Source organism: Oncorhynchus masou, chromosome 3, assembly GCF_036934945.1.
Source record: "Oncorhynchus masou masou isolate Uvic2021 chromosome 3, UVic_Omas_1.1, whole genome shotgun sequence".
In the NCBI taxonomy this organism is placed as follows: domain Eukaryota; kingdom Metazoa; phylum Chordata; class Actinopteri; order Salmoniformes; family Salmonidae; genus Oncorhynchus; species Oncorhynchus masou.
In genome coordinates, this window is record NC_088214.1 from 1534323 (window position 1) to 1554295 (window position 19973).

The window sequence follows — 19973 nt, forward strand, 5'->3', positions numbered from 1 at the left end:
TTGCCAGTTGGGACACAGTGTGGACATGGCCTAAGTCATGTTCATGTTGTCTTTACACTGACAAAATAAAGTAAGATATGCCAAAGAGAAAGTGGTTTCAAACTATATGATACATGGTAACCTACCATGGTAATATGGCCCAAGGATGACTTGCAGTGCGTGTACAAACACACAGTAGAGATATTTGGGTTGAACACGCAGCAGACAGGAGTATGCTGATCTCAACAGGCCTGGTATTATTAGACATCTATGCAGGTCAGCAATCTAGAGGGGTTTTGTCTCTGGTTGAAGTGTCACAGACATTTCATCTAAGATTAGACTCCATCTCTCCGTCTTATAAAGAGCCTTTTGGTAGGAAATAGGTTCATTTGGTCCAGATAGTCCCACACAAATCTTACAGATTAACAGATCAATAAAATGCCTGGAAAGGTGGTATACCATTTTTTAAAATCCCATCAACATCATGCTATAGCTAAACCTAGCAGGAATCCATCAACATCATGCTATAGCTAGACCTAGCAGGAATCCATCAACATCATGCTATAGCTAGACCTAGCAGGAATCCATCAACATCATGCTATAGCTAGACCTAGCAGGAATCCATCAACATCATGCTATAGCTAAACCTAGCAGGAATCCATCAACATCATGCTATAGCTAGACCTAGCAGGAATCCATCAACATCATGCTATAGCTAGACCTAGCAGGAATCCATCAACATCATGCTATAGCTAGACCTAGCAGGAATCCATCAACATCATGCTATAGCTAGACCTAGCAGGAATCCATCAACATCATGCTATAGCTAGACCTAGCAGGAATCTTAAACTAGAAAGAAAATGTGTAGGCTATGTGGAACATCCCCCTACTGTGGGAAGCATTGAAGTCAACATGGGCCAGCATCCCTGTGGACACCTTGCAAAGTCCATGCACAGATTAATTGAGGCTGTTCTGAGGGCAAAAGGGGGTGCAACTAAATATTAGGAAAGTGTTGCTAATGTTTTGTACACACACACACACACACAGGGGGTATTGTTTGTTGCTGGTGATGTATAGGCCTATACCTCTCTGGCTTCAGGTGGGGTCAAGTTACACAGAGACCAGCCTTTTCCTCTCTGGCTTCAGGTGGGTCAGGTTACACAGAGACCAGCCTATACCTCTCTGGCTTCAGGTGGGTCAAGTTGCACAGAGACCAGCCTTTTCCTCTCTGGCTTCAGGTGGAGTCAAATTACACAGAGACCAGCCTATAGCTCTCTGGCTTCCATTGGGGGTCAGGTTACACAGAGACCAGCCTATACCTCTCTGGCTTCAGGTGGGTCAGGTTACACAGAGACCAGCCTATACCTCTCCGGCTTCCATTGGGGGTCAGGTTACACAGAGACCAGCCTATACCTCTCTGGCTTCAGGTGGGTCAGGTTACACAGAGACCAGCCTATACCTCTCTGGCTTCCATTGGGGGTCAGGTTACACAGAGACCAGCCTATACCTCTCTGGCTTCCATTGGGGGTCAGGTTACAGAGAGACCAGCCTATACCTCTCCGGCTTCCATTGGGGGTCAGGTTACACAGAGACCAGCCTATACCTCTCTGGCTTCAGGTGGGTCAGGTTACACAGAGACCAGCCTATACCTCTCTGGCTTCCATTGGGGGTCAGGTTACACAGAGACCAGCCTATACCTCTCCGGCTTCCATTGGGGGTCAGGTTACACAGAGACCAGCCTATACCTCTCCAGCTTCCATTGGGGGTCAGGTTACACAGAGACCAGCCTATACCTCTCTGGCTTCAGGTGGGTCAGGTTAGACAGAGACCAGCCTATACCTCTCTGGCTTCCATTGGGGGTCAGGTTACACAGAGACCAGCCTATACCTCTCTGGCTTCAGGTGGGTCAGGTTACACAGAGACCAGCCTATACCTCTCTGGCTTCCATTGGGGGTCAGGTTACACAGAGACCAGCCTATACCTCTCTGGCTTCCATTGGGGGTCAGGTTACACAGAGACCAGCCTATACCTCTCTGGCTTCAGGCGGGGGTCAGGTTACACAGAGACCAGCCTATACCTCTCCGGCTTCCATTGGGGGTCAGGTTACACAGAGACCAGCCTATACCTCTCTGGCTTCTGGTGGGTCAGGTTACACAGAGACCAGCCTATACCTCTCTGGCTTCCATTGGGGGTCAGGTTACACAGAGACCAGCCTATACCTCTCCGGCTTCCATTGGGGGTCAGGTTACACAGAGACCAGCCTATACCTCTCTGGCTTCAGGTGGGTCAGGTTACACAGAGACCAGCCTATACCTCTCTGGCTTCCATTGGGGGTCAGGTTACACAGAGACCAGCCTATACCTCTCTGGCTTCCATTGAGGGTCAGGTTACACAGAGACCAGCCTATACCTCTCTGGCTTCAGGCGGGGGTCAGGTTACACAGAGACCAGCCTATACCTCTCCGGCTTCCATTGGGGGTCAGGTTACACAGAGACCAGCCTATACCTCTCCGGCTTCCATTGGGGGTCAGGTTACAGAGAGACCAGCCTATACCTCTCTGGCTTCCATTGGGGGTCAGGTTACAGAGAGACCAGCCTATACCTCTCTGGCTTCCATTGGGGGTCAGGTTACACAGAGACCAGCCTATACCTCTCCGGCTTCCATTGGGGGTCAGGTTACAGAAAGAGACCAGCAAGGCCACAGGGCATCCATTAGCCCCATTCCTATCAACCAATCTATGACTAGTAACCTAGCCTGTTCTCAGATCTGTTTGTATTGTATAGCAGCCAACTCCTATCGTGGATTAAAAATAATAATACGAAGATCTGGGACCAGGCTAAACTATCAGTCTGTCTTCATAACTAGCACAGACGAGAGACTGTCAAACATGCCAGTCTGTCTAAATAACTAGAGACTGTGAACCAGACTAGTCTGTCTTGATAACTAGCACAGCAGAGAGACTGTGAACCAGGCTAGTCTGTCTAAATAACTAGCACAGCAGAGAGACTGTCAACCAGGCTAGTCTGTCTAAATAACTAGCACAGAAGAGAGACTGTCAACCAGGCTAGTCTGTCTAAATAACTAGCACAGCAGAGACTGTGAACCAGACTAGTCTGTCTTGAAAACTAGCACAGCAGAGAAACTGTCAACCAGGCTAGTCTGTCTTGATAACTAGCACAGAAGAGAGACTGTCAACCAGGCTAGTCTGTCTTGATAACGAGCACAGCAGTGAGACTGTCAGTCATGAACAGGAACTGCCATGTTTTTATGGGATTATCTGTTATTCTCAACTAACCAGTTTCACAGCCCCAGAGAGACAGAGAGACAGGCGGAACAACAAGGTCTCTATCCATTGAAGTGTCCCAAATGGCTCCCTTTTCCCTATATAGTGCCCTTGGGCTGTGGTCAAAAGGGTGCCATTTGGGAGGAATACCACGTAACCTCTTGCTCCTGACATATGCATCTGATCAGTTATGACTGAGACTATCATCACAACACCACACAATATGACCTTAAATTCAGACCCTCCTACATGTGCAGCTGATTTCTGTGGTGTGCAGCAAAGCCACAAATATCGACATCCAGCCTGGTAGGCCTTACTCTGTGGTTACTTAATCTCTAGCTTTTAGAGTTTCGCTGCTGTGCTGATGACACATTTCAAAGACTGTTTAGTGGTAGCTTGTGTTGTGATGAATTTCTACAATTGACACAGTTGTCTCACTTCATAATAAACAAGAGGATATGTTTGTAAACACAGCCAGGGGAATCCATTGTCTCATTCAAAATGTGATGCCTGGGTGGTTTTAGGAATAAGACTCCTTAGTAATTCATCTTAAGTGATACTGCCAGTTGGATAACAGCAAAAAAACTAACAAAAAAGGCTTTCGTTTGGGGTTTGTTTGGTTTATGGAGTTGGAAGGGGCAAAGACTGGGGGGGTAGATCCTGGGAGAACATCAGTAGGTAGAGAGCAATAATATACTCCAAACACAGACAGCAACTAAACAAGTATCTAGCCATGTAAAGTCAACGTACTACTACTACTACTAGCGCGTTAAGTTAGTCATATGGCAAAGTTATGCTTGCAATACAGCCATTGACAAGATCAATACAAAGATAGATAGGTTGGCTTGATTTTCAGTAGAGTCGATCTTGCCAGGTATCTGGAAAACTTACGCCTGACCAACTGTAAAAGTATTTGGTTAGCTAATCGAGTTAGGCCCAAGCTCGCTAACTAGTTATAGGCTGCCTGGATAGGTAGCTGACTGTTAGCCTAGTTAGTGTGAACAGTGTTTTGTGCGATGTGAGTATCTGTTTAGGTTGGTCGACCAATGTAGGTAATACACTAACCAATTGACGTTATTCATTTTTTACATTGTACGTGACGTTTATGTTTTTACACGGCTTGAACACATTAATCACGGGGGATTAGTTAGCTAGGCCTGAAACATTTTGTCCTAGCTTTCTACACATCGATATGCTAGCTAACATTAGCTAGTTGTATTCCTGGCGTTGTCGTCGTAGTTGACAGTCGATTATAAAATATAACATTTGCATTATAAAGCGAACATGGCTAACTAACATATTTAGTTGCGGTTTTGGATAGCACGGTGTCGCAGCTAGTCGCCTAGCTAACGTTAAACTAGAGCAGGCAGATCCACCGGCGTCGGCTAGCTGTAGGCTTTTACCTCAACCAATATCCTAACGTGGTTAATGCCAGATGATATCTGGTGAGTTAGATAAGCAATCAAAATGCAACTATTATAATATGTACATTTAGCTAGCTTTGCTAACCAGCTAATTTGCCTAACTACCTACGGTATCACAGGAAGTTACTGTACCTAGCTAGCTTTGCTAACCGTTAGCTCGTTGCTAACTGGCAGTTGATTTGTTGCTATGGCCTAGCGATGGAACTTCACTACGATATATTGTCGTTGGTTTAAAAAAAACATTAAAAGTTGTAAATACAAAAGTAGAGTTTAACGTTATAGCTATACGTTTACAAATGAACAAAAAACAAACAGTTTGTTGACATTTCCCGAATAATTTAATACGACAACAAAAAAAAACAGGGCAACTCCTTAATCCGTAACTGTTACTGTCGAGATTGATGCACATTTCTTTCAATGCATTTTTCACTGACCTATTGGTCAAAAACAAACAAACAATGAACGAAGGGAGGGAAAGCGTGTACCTTCTCCGGTTGGTTTAAGACACGGTAATTCCAACCTCATTGTGTTTTTTGTAATTTTCTTCATTCCATGTTCCTCCTCTCTCTCCTGTGGCTGTTGTCTCTGTCAGCTCAACCTCGCCAGTCAGGTAACGAACGAGCGTAACATTTTTTTTTTCTGGCGCTGCGCTGTTCCCTGCTACAGATAAATTTTTAAACTAGCGTAACTTGGTTTGGAGAATAGCTAGTCACAGGCCGTGTTCGAGAGCATCAAAACGACTGACTGATCTTCAAATCAAATTGGATTTGTCTGACGCGCCGAATACAACAAGTGTAGTTAGACCTTAGGAGTGAAATGCTGACTTACACATCCTTAATCAAAAATGCCGTTTTAAGAAAAACATGCGTTAAGTAAAAAAAAATGGATAAGTAAAAAACAAATAATTAAAGAGCTGCAGTAAAATAACAGTAGTGAGGCTATATACAGTGGGTACCGGTGCTTTGGGCACAGGTTAGTCGAGGTAATTGAGGTAATACATACTGACTCGCCACACTTTCAACCCTTACACAAAAACATTCACCCAAAATGTAGGTAGAGTTAAAGTCACTATGCATAGATAATAAACATAAGGGGGGGGGGGGGCAATGCAAATAGTCTAGGTATCCATTTGATTAGCTGTTCAGGAGTCTTATGGCTTGGGGGTTTGGACCAAGACTTGGCGCTCCGGTACCGCTTGTCGTGCGGTAGCAGAGAGAACAGTCTATGACTAGGGTGACTGGAGTCATTGGCAATTTGTAGGGCCTTCCTCTGACACTTCCTGGTATAGAGATCCTGGATGGCAGGAAGCTTGGCCTCAGTGATGTACTGGGCTGTACGCACTACCCTCTGTAGTGCCTTGCGGTCGGAGACCAAGTACTTGCCATACCAGGCAGTGATGCAACCAGTCAGGACGCTCTCGATGGTGCAGCTGTAGAACCTTTTGAGGATGAGGACCCAGGTCCAATCTTTTCAGTCTCCTGAATAGGCTTTGCCGTACCCTCTTCACAACTGTCTTGGTGTATTTGGTCCATGATAGTTTGTTGGTCATGTGGATACTGTTGTGACTTTACTTTCATTAATCTGATGGCTGTTATTTATTTAATCCACTAACTAGGTTTAATTGTTACCAGATTAAATTAATCATGTAGGATTTAACTCATTAGGATTTGGGGTACCACGGAAGAAGTTGTTAACAAGTTACTATCTCCAGAATTAAACGCTATAAGGTCTATACCTATTTAATTGATAAACAGTAATCTTATCATATCGTCATTCTGACCAGTCATAACCTTCTTGGATCTGAAAACCCCCCAGCCTGGCTCATTATTCAGTACTACACAAATTGGTTTAATCATTTATCTACTCGCTAACTAAGTAATAATACCGAATATTCACACACTTACATGAGACAAAAGTCCCTAGTGGACTGACAAGATATGACAGCATGTAACAAAATAGATGGAGTGGGTGAGAAAAAGGGACACATTATATAACTATTCTCCCATAAACCATATAAGTATATGGTTTATAAGAGAATAGTTATATAATGTGCCCCTTTTATCCCCTTCCCGTCTTCTACTGTTGTTCACTCTGGAAGATAACCAGCCATGCGGACGATTCCCATTGATGAGTATAGTAGGATTGTCTCACTTAGATTAGCTTTTCTCGATATCTGACATAAGACAGCTAATCAGCTGTACCAGTGATTGACTGAGAGGGGGAGTTTATTGCCTCTTCCTCCTCGTGTTAGTATTCAGGATTCGGACCACGGTGGACCTGAGCTGCAGCTCTTTGTCTCTCTGGTCTAAAGGAAGGTGAGTTCATTTCTTCATCTCCTGTTTAGGTTCAAAGTTTCAACCATTTCCAACAGGAAGCTACCACTCTATACTTTTCTGGTCTCAAGTTAATTTCGTTACCAAGGCTTTTTATGCACTCTGGCCAAAGGGGGCGGCTCTGTCCGTCTGACACGCTCTTCTGACCTCACTCGGGGAGTGGCTACTTAATGTTCAAAGGATATGATTAGAACTTCTCCTATGACTCCTAAAATCACATTCATATCTTAACAAAAACACTTACATCATTTGTCATTTTATATGTACAACATTTTGGATCAAATCTTGACAGATAAAAGGGGTATCCTTTCCAAGTACAGTTTCAAATAACATCACAAAATTAAAACCAATAGTACATTAATTTTCCATAGTTCCCCACTGACCCTTCCCCACATTCTTTATGTTAGTATTATTGTTCCATTATCCATGTTTGGACGTTAGAGATTTGGGCGAATACAAGTCTGGAGACAAAGGGAAATTCCTTTAGCTAATACTGGAGGGTAGAGAGAGTCCGCTCCTGCTTAATTTACAACCGGGCATGGCGGTGTCAAAACCCACACAGTTACACCCCCCACCCCTTTTTCGGGTGGGAGAGGGTCTGGTTATTGTCAGCCATTGCCAAACTGATCTGACCCACTGTGATCCTCACAGGACAGTCATGACAAATCCAAGGAACTTTAAGCTCTCAACCTGCTCCACTACAGCCCCGTCGATGAGAATGGGGGCGTGTTCGGTCCTCCTTTGCCTGTAGTTCACAATCATCTCCTTTGTCTTCATCACGTTGAGGGAGAGGTTGCTATCCTGGCAGTGACCACCTCCCTACAGGCTGTCTCATCTTTGTCGGTGATCAGGCCTACCACTGTTGAGTCGTCGGCAAACTTAATGATGGTGTTGGAGTTGTGCCTGGCCATACAGTCATGGGTGAACAGGGAGTACAGGAGGGGACTGAGAGCGCACCCCTGAGGGGCCCCGTGTTGAGGATCAGCACAGCAGATGTGTTGTTACCTACTCCTACCACCTGGGGACGGCCAGTCAGGAAGTCTAGGATCCAGTTGCAGAGGGAGGTGTTTAGTCCCAGGATCCTTAACTTAGTGATGAGCTTTGAGGGCACTATTGTGTTGAGCTGTAGTCAATTAATAGCATTCTCACGTAGGTGTTCCAGTGCTGCCAGGAAAATAACCTCTCCCTCAACGTCAACAAAACGAAGGAGCTGATCGTGGACTACAGGAGACAGCAGTGAGTACGCCCACGTCAACATCGATAGGGCCACAGTGGAGGGTCAAATGCTTCAAGTTCCTCGGGGTGCACATCATTGGCAACCTGAAATGGTCCCTTCACACAGACAGCAAAGTGAAGAAGACCTCTTCAGCCTACACAATGTTTGGGGTTTTAGGCTGGGTTTCTGTGCAGCACTTTGAGATATCAGCTGATGTACGAAAGGCTATATAAATAAATTTGATTTGATTTGAATACCTATGTAAGAATGCTGTTCATTGACTACAGCTCAGCATTCAACACCATAGTACCCTCCAAGCTGATCATTAAGCTGGAGGCCCTGGGTCTCAACCCCACCATGTGCAATTGGGTCATGGACTTCCTGACGGGCCGCCCCCAGGTGGTAAAGGTAGGAAACAACATCTCCACTTCGCTGACCCTCAACACTGGGGCCCCACAAGGGTGCGTGCTCAGCCCCCTCCTGTACTCCCTGTTCACACATGACTGCGTGGCCACGCACGCCTCCAATTCAGTCATCAAGTTTGCAGATGACACAACAGTTGTGGGCTTGATTACCAACAACAATGAGACAGCCTACAGGGAGGAGGTGAGGGCACTCGGAGTGTGGTGTCAGAAAAACAACCTCTCACTCAACGTCAACAAAACAAAGGAGATGATCGTAGATTTCAGGAGGCAGAGGGAACCCTATCAACATCGAAGGGACAGTAGTGGAGAAGTTGGAAAGTTTTAAATTCCTCCATGTACACATCACAGACAAAATGAAATGGTCCATCCACACAGACAGTGTGGTGAAGAAGATGCAACAGTACCTCTTCAACCTCAGCAGGCTGAAGAAATTTGTCTTGTCACCTAAAACCCTGACAAACTTTTACAGATGCACAATTGAGAGCATCCTGTCGTGCTGTATCACCGCCTGCAACGGCAACTGCACCATCCTCAACCGCAAGGCTCTCCAGAGGGTGGTGCGGTCTGCACAAACTTAGATCACCAGTTACATTGTGTGCTAAATGTGAAATGTTTTTTGCAATGGGAAGTAATAGTTGTAAATTCAGATTGGGAAATGGTTAATGCTTTGCTTTTGTATTCTTATGATTGGGACCTACTAGCTTATTATGTCTGAGTTTATGGACTGCTGATCCTTTAACGTCATGCTGTGTGTGACTGCTGTCTCTCCATCAGCCCTATGCAGCGGTGTAGTGGTGCCTAGAGAAGTGCCAAACGGTTCCCAAACAGTCCACCCAGCGAAGGAAAGGCACCGCCCAGCAAAGGAAAGGCACCGCCCAGCGAAGGAAAGGCACCGCCCAGCGAAGGAAAGGCACCGCCCAGCAAAGGAAAGGCACCGCGCAGCCAAAGAAAGGCACCGCCCAGCCAAAGAAAGGCACCGCCCAGCGAAGGAAAGGCAACCTGTGTGAAAAATAGTATGTTTTCCTATAGATTTTTCAGATTTTCACTCTCAAAATCACACTTTTTTTAATAGAAAAATAAACACAATTTGATGGTCGAAGTCCACATCAATGCTTAAACCACATGAATCTGATTGGGTGGACCTGTCAGGGTCTGGCATCCAATTGGGTGGGCCTGTCAGGATCTGGCATCCCAGTGGGTGGACCTGTCAGGGTCTGGCATCCCATGGGGCGGCAGGGTAGCCTAGTGGTTAGAGTGTTGAACTAGTACAGGTTGCAAGTTCAAACCCCCGAGCTGACAAGGTACAAATCTGTCGTTCTGCCCCTGAACAGGCAGTTAACCTGCTGGTAACCATACCAGAACCAGTAGAGAGCTGCTCCATACCAGAACCAGTAGAGAGCTGCTCCATGCTCCATTCCAGAACCAGTATAGAGCTGCTCCATACCAGAACCAGTATAGAGCTGAACACTCCTGCTGCCTGCAGATGATATTTCACTGAAACTACACTGTGTGTCTAGATCTCAACGTGCAACAAAACGTCTAAACACCCGTCCCAAAGGGTTCTGGTTAAATGTAGTGCTCTGTTTATGGCAGGGTTCTGTATATGGCAGGGTTCTGGTTAAATGTAGTGCTCTGTTTATGGCAGGGTTCTGGTTAAATGTAGTGTTCTGTATATGGCAGGGTTCTGTATATGGCAGGGTTCTGTTTATGGCAGGGTTCTGTTTATGGCAGGGTTCTGGTTATGGCAGGGTTCTGGTTAAATGTAGTGTTCTGTATATGGCAGGGTTCTGGTTAAATGTAGTGTTCTGTATATGGCAGGGTTCTGGTTAAATGTAGTGCTCTGTTTATGGCAGGGTTCTGGTTAAATGTAGTGTTCTGTATATGGCAGGGTTCTGTATATGGCAGGGTTCTGTTTATGGCAGGGTTCTGTTTATGGCAGGGTTATGTATATGGCAGGGTTCTGGATAAATGTAGTGCTCTGTATATGGCAGGGTTCTGTATATGGCAGGGTTCTGTTTATGGGAGGGTTCTGTATATGGCAGGGTTCCGGTTAAATGTAGTGTTCTGTATATGGCAGGGTTCTGTATATGGCAGGGTTCTGTTTATGGCAGGGTTCTGGATAAATGTAGTGCTCTTTATATGGCAGGGTTCTGTTTATGGCAGGGTTCTGGTTAAATGTAGTGTTCTGTATATGGCAGGGTTATGGTTAAATGTAGTGCTCTGTATATGGCAGGGTTCTGGTTAAATGTAGTGTTCTGTATATGGCAGGGTTCTGTATATGGCAGGGTTCTGTATATGGCAGGGTTCTGTTTATGGCAGGGTTCTGTTTATGGCAGGGTTCTGTTTATGGCAGGGTTCTGGATAAATGTAGTGCTCTGTTTATGGCAGGGTTCTGGTTATGGCAGGGTTCTGGTTAAATGTAGTGTTCTGTATATGGCAGGGTTCTGTATATGGCAGGGTTCTGTTTATGGCAGGGTTCTGGTTAAATGTAGTGCTCTGTATATGGCAGGGTTCTGTTTATGGCAGGGTTCTGGTTAAATGTAGTGCTCTGTTTATGGCAGGGTTCTGGTTAAATGTAGTGCTCTGTTTATGGCAGGGTTCTGGTTAAATGTAGTGTTCTGTATATGGCAGGGTTCTGGTTAAATGTACTGCTCTGTTTATGGCAGGGTTCTGTTTATGGCAGGGTTCTGGATAAATGTAGTGCTCTGTTTATGGCAGGGTTCTGTTTATGGCAGGGTTCTGGTTAAATGTAGTGTTCTGTATATGGCAGGGTTCTGTATATGGCAGGGTTCTGTATATGGCAGGGTTCTGTTTATGGCAGGGTTCTGGTTATGGCAGGGTTATGGTTAAATGTAGTGTTCTGTATATGGCAGGGTTCTGGTTATGGCAGGGTTCTGGATAAATGTAGTGTTCTGTATATGGCAGGGTTCTGGTTAAATGTAGTGCTCTGTTTATGGCAGGGTTCTGGTTAAATGTAGTGTTCTGTATATGGCAGGGTTCTGTATATGGCAGGGTTCTGGTTAAATGTAGTGCTCTGTTTATGGCAGGGTTCTGGTTAAATGTAGTGTTCTGTATATGGCAGGGTTCTGTATATGGCAGGGTTCTGGTTAAATGTAGTGCTCTGTTTATGGCAGGGTTCTGTATATGGCAGAGTTCTGGTTAAATGTAGTGCTCTGTATATGGCAGGGTTCTGTTTATGGCAGGGTTCTGGTTAAATGTAGTGTTCTGTATATGGCAGGGTTCTGGTTAAATGTAGTGCTCTGTTTATGGCAGGGTTCTGGTTATGGCAGGGTTCTGGTTAAATGTAGTGTTCTGTATATGGCAGGGTTCTGTATATGGCAGGGTTCTGGTTAAATGTAGTGCTCTGTTTATGGCAGGGTTCTGGTTAAATGTAGTGTTCTGTATATGGCAGGGTTCTGTATATGGCAGGGTTCTGGTTAAATGTAGTGCTCTGGTTATGGCAGGGTTCTGGTTAAATGTAGTGTTCTGTATATGGCAGGGTTCTGTATATGGCAGGGTTCTGGTTAAATGTAGTGCTCTGGTTATGGCAGGGTTCTGGTTAAATGTAGTGTTCTGTATATGGCAGGGTTCTGGTTAAATGTAGTGCTATGTTTATGGCAGGGTTCTGGTTAAATGTAGTGTTCTGTATATGGCAGGGTTCTGGTTAAATGTAGTGCTCTGTATATGGCAGGGTTCTGTATATGGCAGGGTTCTGGTTAAATGTAGTGCTCTGTATATGGCAGGGTTCTGTATATGGCAGGGTTCTGGTTAAATGTAGTGCTCTGTTTATGGCAGGGTTCTGGTTAAATGTAGTGCTCTGTTTATGGCAGGGTTCTGGTTAAATGTAGTGCTCTGTTTATGGCAGGGTTCTGTATATGGCAGGGTTCTGGTTAAATGTAGTGCTCTGTTTATGGCAGGGTTCTGGTTAAATGTAGTGCTCTGTTTATGGCAGGGTTCTGGTTAAATGTACTGCTCTGTTTATGGCAGGGTTCTGGTTAAATGTACTGCTCTGTTTATGGCAGGGTTCTGGTTAAATGTAGTGCTCTGTTTATGGCAGGGTTCTGTTTATGGCAGGGTTCTGGTTAAATGTAGTGCTCTGTTTATGGCAGGGTTCTGTATATGGCAGGGTTCTGGAAATGTAGAACTCTGTTTATGGCAGGGTTCTGGTTAAATGTAAATGTTTTGTTTATGGCATGGGTTCTGGTTAAATGTACTGATCTGTTTATGACAAAGGTTCTGGTTAAAAGGTATCAACGTAGCTAAGGTTAATAACGCATTATAAATATTTTTTGCAAGTAAATGTAGTGCATGGCAGGGTTCTGGTTAAATGTAACTCTGTTTATGGAGGGTTCTGGTTAAATGTAGTGCTCTGTTTATGCAGGATTCTGGTTATGGCAGGGTTCTGGTTAAATGTAGCCACCTGTTTATGGCAGGGTTCTGGTTAAATGTACCTGCTCTGTTTATGGCAGGGTTCTGGTTAAATGTAGTGCTCTGTTTATGGCAGGGTTCTGGTTAGCTCAGGGTTCTGTATATGGCAGGGTTCTGTATATGGCCCCCTTCTGGTTAAATGTAGTCCTTCTGTTTATGGCAGGGTTCTGGTTAAATGTTCCCTCTGTTTATGGCAGCCCCCTGGTTAAATGTAGTGTTCTGTATTCCCAGGGTTCTGGTTAAATGTAGTGCTCTGTTCCCTATGGCAGGGTTCTGTATATGCCCCCTATTCTGGTGTAGTGCCTGTTTAGCCCCCTATTCTGGTTAAATGTAGTCCTGTTTATGCCCCCATTCCCTTAAATGTAGTCTCTGTTTAGCCCCCCATTCTGGTTAAATGTAGTCCTGTAGCCCCCATTCTGTTTAGTCCTGTAGGGTTCTGGTTCCCTCTGTAGTCCTGTTTATGCCCCCTATTCTGGTTAAATGTAGTCCTGTTTATGGCCCCATTCTGGTTAAATGTAGTGCTCTGTTTATGCCCCCCATTCTGGTTAAATATAGTGCCTGTTTATGGCAGGGTTCTGGTTCCTCAGTCCTGTAGCCCCTGGTGCTTTTACTCTAGTCCTTAGCCCCCTCAGTCTCCATCATCCAATAATCCTGGAATATCCCCCTATTCCCTCTCTTTCCAAAATAAATTGTTTTCCCTTTCACATGGGTTGACTAAGACTTGATCTCTGTAATCCAGACAAAGATTAGTTGTTAAAAGTCCTGTAGCCCCCTATAAATTATTATAAATATTTTGTAAGTAACATGTAAAACTATTCTTGTAGGAGAAAGTTCTACTTGTTGAAAACACATGGTTGGTGTCCTGTAGATCCCTCTGTAGAACACCCCCTATTCCCTCTGTAGTCCTGTAGCCCCCTATTCCCTCTGTAGTCCTGTAGCCCCCACCATCTGTAGTACTGAACAGCCAGACGGAGCAACCTGAACCTGCAGACATATTTACTGATCACTGAGTGAGGACCCATGGGAAGCATCAGACACAGGATTCCATCTGTAGTCAGTGGATACCCCCATTCCCTCTGTAGATGGCCCCCTATTCCCTCTGTAGTCCTGTAGCCCCCATTCCCTCTGTAGTCCTGTAGCACCCCATTCCCCCTGTAGTCCTGTAGCCCCCTATTCCCTCTGTAGTCCTGTAGCCCCCTATTCCCCCTGTAGTCCTGTAGCCCCCTATTCCCCTGTAGTCCTGTAGCCCCCTATTCCCTCTGTAGTCCTGTAGCCCCCTATTCCCCTGTAGTCCTGTAGCCCCCTATTCCCTCTGTAGTCCTGTAGCCCCCTATTCCCTCTGTAGTCCTGTAGCCCCCTATTCCCTCTGTAGTCCTGTAGCCCCCTATTCCCTCTGTAGTCCTGTAGCCCCCTATTCCCTCTGTAGTCCTGTAGCCCCCTATTCCCTCTGTAGTCCTGTAGCCCCTATTCCCTCTGTAGTCCTGTAGCCCCTATTCCCTCTGTAGTCCTGTAGCCCCTATTCCCTCTGTAGTCCTGTAGCCCCCTATTCCCTCTGTAGTCCTGTAGCCCCCTATTCCCTCTGTAGTCCTGTAGCCCCCTATTCCCTCTGTAGTCCTGTAGCCCCCTATTCCCTCTGTAGTCCTGTAGCCCCCTATTCCCTAGATGTAGAGAAGAAGCCCAGTGGCCGGCAGTGGGAGAAGGGGAAGCGAGATTTTGGCATCGATTTATTAAATGTATATTTTCTCCAATTTCGATCTGGTCTCTTCACTGCAGCTCCCCAACGGGCTCGGGAGGCGAAGGTCGAGTCATGCGTCCTCCAAAACACCAAACCGCGTTTCTTAACACCCGCACCAATGTGTCAGAGGAAACACCGTTCACCTGATGACCGAGGTCAGGCGCCCGGCCCGTCACAAGGAGTGTCTAGAGCGCGATGACCCAAGCAAAGCCCCCCGGCCAAACCCTCCCCAGAACGACACTGAACAAAAATATCAAACGCAACACCCAACAATTTCAAAGACTTTACTGAGTTACAGTTCATATAAGGAAATCAGTCAATTGAAATTAATGCATTATGTATTTCACATGACTGGGAATACAGATCTGCATCTGTTGGTCACCGATACCTTAAGAGGCAGGGTGTGGATCAGAACCAGTCAGTATCTGGTGTGATTATTTGCCTCATGCAGCGCGACACATCTCCTTCACATAGAGTTGATCAGGCTGTTGATTGTGGCCTGTGGAATGTTGTCCCACTCCTCTTCAATGGCTGTGTGAAGTTACTGGATATTGGCGGGAACTGGAACACGCTGTCGTACACGTCAATCCAGAGCATCCCAAACATGCTCAATGGGTGACATGTCTGGTGAGTATGCAGGTCATGGAAGAACTGGGACATTTTCAGCTTCCAGGAATTGTGTCCAGATCCTTGTGACATGGTGCTGTGCATTATCATGCTGAAACATGAGGTGGTGGTGGCAGAGAGAGAGCAACAGCAGAAGAGTGTGAATCCTCATGCCAAGTACAGAGGTGAGGAGAGGGGTGAGGAGAGGAGAGGGTTGAGGAGAGGAGAGGGTTGAGGAGAGGAGAGGGTTGAGGAGAGGAGAGGGTTGAGGAGAGGGTTGAGGAGAGGAGAGGGGTGAGGAGAGGGGGTGAGGAGAGGGGTGAGGAGAGGGGTGAGGAGAGGGGTGAGGAGAGGGGTGAGGAGAGGGGTGAGGAGAGGGGTGAGGAAGGGTGAGGAAGGGTGAGGAGATGGGTCCATGAATAACCATGGTTACTCTGTATTTCTGTCATCACTATTCTAATGGATGAAAGGATGCATCGTCAGTAGTTCTCCAGGACCAGAGTTGGAGCCCTACGTTATTTAATACACTAAAACCCAAATCAATTCCCTATGAGGCTACACACTACAATACTGCAGTGCACATTAAACGATAAAGCTGTGTGCTGGCAGTTGAAAAAGAGCAGTTAGCGCCATCTGGTACAGCACATCTTCACCATCGAGACGTACGTTTCTGTTGTACATTGTAGCTGGATAAATAGACTCAACTCGGTCAGAAAGGTCAGTTCACTAAGATGACAAGGATAGATATGGTTCGGTTTGCGCAGCATTTGATATCATTGAAGCCCAGTGGCACATGACATTTTGCTTCCCCGCCAGTTTCCAGGTGGCGGACTGGGCTGGTGTTCCTCGTCAATAAACCGTTCAAACCTCCACGTCTGATGAGTCTGGAGCAGGAGTCAATATGTCGTGAGTCAGCAACGACTACGGTCCAGTAGGAAGGTACATGATAGAGCACAACGAGGCTGTGGTGCAGCTGTTTGAACAGGAAACACACGAGGAAGAGCCTGGTGAGCAGGGTGGGTGACGAGAAAGAGCCTGGTGAGCAGGGTGGGTGACAGGACATCAGCAGCTACCTCACACAGAAGCAGGTTCCTGCCGCTCCATGACCGTCATGCGTTAGCAGCAGTGTTAATGACCACCGATGTAGTTGTTACTATCAGAGACACGCCAGGCCAGCTCGCAGAAAGGAAAAGCATCGACTGACAGCGGGAGACAAAGATGAGCGTTTGAGAGAGACTTCTGAAGGCCGACATGTGAGTTGCAGGAAGTGAATTTCAGAGTCAAAGGACGACAGAACAAGACAATCTTTTTTTCTGTGGTTTAAATTTATTTCAATTTTTTTCCCCAAAAAGAATTGTACAATACAAAATTGTTTTTGCAACAGCTTGGAGAAAATGGTTTGAGTTGAGGTCTGTCATGACAACGTGCTTTTTGACATCCATTGTTCTGCTGCAGTTCGATTTTCATTCCCTCCCCACATGCGTCTACAGGCTGCTGAATGAACCAATGACACAGTGGACCAAACAGAAAGATCAAAATGACTGACTGACGAGCCCCAAAACAGACTGGGGGCCACGACAACAGAATGTCAGTGAGGGTCATAACCAAAACAGACTGGGGGCCACGACAACAGAATGTCAGTGAGGGTCATAACCAGAACAGACTGGGGGCCACGACAACAACAGAATGTCAGTGAGGGTCATAACCAGAACAGACTGGGGGCCACAACAACAACAGAATGTCAGTGAGGGTCATAACCAGAACAGACTGGGGGCCACGACAACAGAATGTCAGTGAGGGTCATAACCAAAACAGACTGGGGGCCACAACAACAGAATGTCAGTGAGGGTCATAACCAAAAGACTGGGGGACTGGGGGCCAGAACAGACAACAACAGAATGTCAGTGAGGGTCATAACCAGAACAGACTGGGGGCCACAACAACAGAATGTCAGTGAGGGTCATAACCAGAACAGACTGGGGGCCACAACAACAGAATGTCAGTGAGGGTCATAACCAGAACAGACTGGGGGCCACGACAACAACAGAATGTCAGTGAGGGTCATAACCAGAACAGACTGGGGGTCACGACAACAGAATGTCAGTGAGGGTCATAACCAGAACAGACTGGGGGTCACGACAACAACAGAATGTCAGTGAGGGTCATAACCAGAACAGACTGGGGGCCACGACAACAGAATGTCAGTGAGGGTCATAACCAGAACAGACTGGGGGCCACGACAATAGAATGTCAGTGAATAACCAGAACAGACTGGGGGCCACACAACAGAATGTCAGTGAGGGTCATAACCAGAACAGACTGGGGGCCACAACAATAGAATGTCAGTGAGGGTCATAACCAGAACAGACTGGGGGCCACAACAATAGAATGTCAGTGAGGGTCATAACCAGAACAGACTGGGGGCCAAGACAACAACAGAATGTCAGTGAGGGTCATAACTAAAAATGCATTGTGCCAAAAGAAAGTAAAAAAGACATCTGATAGATCTGCAAGTTCCATTATCAGATGGAAACAATGAATTCAGGTTCAATTGAATCAAGGCGTTAATTTTTCAGAGACTTGTTCAAAACTAAAAACATTATTTAAAAGTGTTTCACGTTCATTCTGACAATATTTGTGGTTTTGAACGGTTTCCAACAGTCTGACCGACACGTAGCCTGAAATCCAGTAATCTTTGTGTTACCATTCCACTCCTTGCTAATCCAAACAGTGGCAAGTAGTGGAATGTTAACACATCCTGGATTCCAGGCTACCCATCAGGCAGGCTGACAGAACAGTGAGGGTGTATCTTAGCAACGAGGGAACATGAACTGAATTATACCATTTTATTACTAAAAACAAAAGGCTTCATTCATCATGTTTCATCTGAAAACATGCTTTACATGAGCCTAACCACACGTTAGAAAAATAGAGTTGCAGTTAGGAATATGATGTATATCATAGCAAAAATATACGTGGACCTTTCTCTGTAGGGGGCGGCAGGGTAGCCTAGTGGTTAGCGCGTTGAGCTAGTCACCGAAAGGTTACAAGTTCAAATCCCTGAGCTGACAAGGTACAAATCTGTTGTTCTGCCCCTGAACAAGGCAGTTAACCCACTGTTCCCCGGTAGGCCGTCATTGAAAATAAGAATTTGTTCTTCACCGACCTTGTTAAACAAAGGTAATAAAAAAAATGGGTCCTACTTCTCAGAGGTCAGTCCTACTTCTCAGAGGTCAGTCCTACTTCTCAGAGGTCAGTCCTACTTCTCAGAGGTCAGTCCTACTTCTCAGAGGTCAGTCCAACTTCTCAGAGGTCAGTCCTACTTCTCAGAGGTCAGTCCAACTTCTCAGAGGTCAGTCCAACTTCTCAGAGGTCAGTCCAACTTCTCAGAGGTCAGTCCAACTTCTCAGAGGTCAGTCCAACTTCTCAGAGGTCAGTCCAACTTCTCAGAGGTCAGTCCAACTTCTCAGAGGTCAGTCCAACTTCTCAGAGGTCAGTCCAACTTCTCAGAGGTCAGTCCAACTTCTCAGAGGTCAGTCCTACTTCTCAGAGGTCAGTCCTACTTCTCAGAGGTCAGTCCTACTTCTCAGAGGTCAGTCCTACTTCTCAGAGGTCAGTCCTACTTCTCAGAGGTCAGTCCTACTTCTCAGAGGTCAGTCCTACTTCTCAGAGGTCAGTCCAACTTCTCAGAGGTCAACATACTGCCATCTATCCTGACAGGCCCTGTCCAACACCACAACATACTGTCAGTCCATCTTCTGACAGGCCCTGTCCAACACACAACATACTGCCATCTATCCTGACAGGCCCTGTCCAACACACAACATACTGCCATCTATCCTGACAGGGTCCTGTCCAACACACAACATACTGCCATCTATCCTGACAGGCCCTGTCCAACACACAACATACTGCCATCTATCCTGACAGGCCCTGTCCAACACACAACATACTGCCATCTATCCTGACAGGCCCTGTCCAACACACAACATACTGCCATCTATCCTGACAGGCCCTGTCCAACACACAACATACTGCCATCTATCCTGACAGGCCCTGTCCAACACACAACATACTGCCATCTATCCTGACAGGCTCTGTCCAACACACAACATACTGCCATCTATCCTGACAGGCCCTGTCCAACACACAACATACTGCCATCTATCCTGACAGGCCCTGTCCAACACACAACATACTGCCATCTATCCTGACAGGCCCTGTCCAACACACAACATACTGCCATCTATCCTGACAGGCCCTGTCCAACACACAACATACTGCCATCTATCCTGACAGGCCCTGTCCAACACACAACATACTGCCATCTATCCTGACAGGATCTGTCCAACACACAACATACTGCCATCTATCCAACACACAACATACTGCCATCTATCCTGACAGGCTCTGTCCAACACACAACATACTGCCATCTATCCTGACAGGCCATACTGTCCAACACACAACATACTGTCCAACACACAACATACTCCATCTATCCTGACAGGCCCTGTCCAACACACAACATACTGCCATCTATC

The 19973-nt window shown here is 46.1% G+C and overlaps 1 protein-coding gene across 1 annotated transcript in view; it reads right to left on the reverse strand.

The window, feature by feature from the left end:
* LOC135507556 (casein kinase I-like) overlaps positions 1–5315 on the reverse strand; it is a 34720-nt gene extending 29405 nt beyond the window's left edge. The window contains exon 1 of the mRNA XM_064927069.1: positions 5172–5315. The gene's annotated coding sequence lies outside the window, so the exon portion shown is untranslated. The remainder of the gene's footprint in view (positions 1–5171) is intronic.
* Positions 5316–19973: the final 14658 nt, after the last annotated feature.